This window comes from Penaeus monodon, chromosome 31 (assembly GCF_015228065.2).
Source record: "Penaeus monodon isolate SGIC_2016 chromosome 31, NSTDA_Pmon_1, whole genome shotgun sequence".
In the NCBI taxonomy this organism is placed as follows: domain Eukaryota; kingdom Metazoa; phylum Arthropoda; class Malacostraca; order Decapoda; family Penaeidae; genus Penaeus; species Penaeus monodon.
The window spans coordinates 8,941,474-8,941,729 of NC_051416.1; positions in this window are offsets into that span (position 1 = coordinate 8,941,474).

Sequence of the window (256 nt, forward strand, 5' to 3'; positions counted from 1 at the left end):
TGGGAATCGTAAATTCAGCTAGAAAATTACATTTTACCAGGTATTATGTTAATAGGTTGAAATGATGCTAAATACTGGTTAAAGAACTTTTATCTTTTCGTGACTAATGAAAAATAAAAATAAATGTTCGTTTATTTTTTTATCACCAGTTACGTATGACGTATCAAATTGCAAATTTATGCCAACTTTCGGTCCTCTAATTTTATACACTGAAAATTTGAGAAATATAATAAAACTTGATATACATAAGCACTGG